The sequence below is a fragment of the Pseudorasbora parva genome, chromosome 6 (genome assembly GCF_024679245.1).
Source record: "Pseudorasbora parva isolate DD20220531a chromosome 6, ASM2467924v1, whole genome shotgun sequence".
In the NCBI taxonomy this organism is placed as follows: domain Eukaryota; kingdom Metazoa; phylum Chordata; class Actinopteri; order Cypriniformes; family Gobionidae; genus Pseudorasbora; species Pseudorasbora parva.
The window spans coordinates 44,951,396-44,952,861 of NC_090177.1; positions in this window are offsets into that span (position 1 = coordinate 44,951,396).

Here is a 1,466-nt window from a genome sequence, read left to right on the forward strand (position 1 = left end):
AACTTTTTAATCAAAGTACGCTGTTCTTCTGAACAATGTCTTGAACGACCCATTTTCCTCAGCTTTCAAATGCATGTTCAACAAGTGTTGGCTTCATCCTTAAATAGGGGCCACCTGATTCACACCTGTTTCTTCACAAAATTGATGACCTCAGTGATTGAATGCCACACTGCTATTTTTTTGAACACACCCCTTTCAACTAATTCAACTAATTGCCCAATTGCACAGCCTTAAGAGCGTGCATATCATGAATGCTGGGTCTCATTTGTTTTCTGAGAATCTACTGAACCTACTGGTAACTTGTTTGCCACGTAGCAATAAAAAAATATACGAAAAACCTTGATTATTCTGGTTAGTCACATTGTACTGCTATTATTTTGAACAATACTGTATGATTTCTGACCTGTAAGGTTGCCAGAATAATAATCCTCCACGGTGTGTTAATAGGCCAGAGGAGAACTGGCCCCCCGACTGAGTCTGGTTTCTCCAAGGTTTATTTTTCTCCATCATGTCCTGATGGAGTTTCGGTTCCTTTGGTCGCCTTTGGCTTGGCTTGCTCAGTTGGAGACACTAACATTATGATCCAAGTTATTCAACTAAAAATACAAATAACATTAATTAATTAGGTCTTATTTAATTCTATAAACTATCCAAATCAAACTAGCCAAATCAAATTCTGTTGCAATATTGTCCTGTTTAACACTGTGAAGCTGCTTTGAAACAATCTGCACTGTAAAAGCGCTACATAAATAAAGTTGATTGATTGATTGACTACAAATAATTTTTTAATAATTTTTTTTTATAAAAAAAAGAAGAAAAAAGACAGGCTTCAACTACTGTTTTAATAAATGGAGCTGATGGCATTATGCTTTTAAGAGGATAAAAAATACATTTAATGTGCAAGAATTATCTTCATACCTAATCTGGACAGAACAAGAACATAAACCGCCTCAAGTTAAAGAGGTTGGGCTTTATTATTGCTCTGAACTGTGCACATTATTTAGTAATTAATGGTCAAGCCCCTGATCCTGAGGAGTGTTCGGTGAAGTCAGGAATAATGCACTGACACCTCAAACCTCATGATAGTCCATGCAAACCCCAATCAGCTGGCAAAACTCAAAACTATTCAGGCAATCAGCTGCCTCAACTTTTTTAAGTTAAGAAATGTAAGCAAGCAGCACTTGCAGATTAAAATTTTTGTAACTATACATTTTAATTGCGCTGAACTTGAAATATTTGAGTGAGCCAATTCATACATTTAACTTAAAGCAAAATCATGTAATCTAAAATGTTTAGAAGTTGAAACATGTTAATGCCGGTAACACTGCACAAATCTTCCCGAATTACACTAATGTTCTCTACAAAGCCTGTCTGTGTTCTCTCACACTGTTTGCCAAACTTTAAAGGCCTATGCAAATGTGTGTATATATGCTTAAAGAAGAGTAGTGACTCAAACACTGATGATC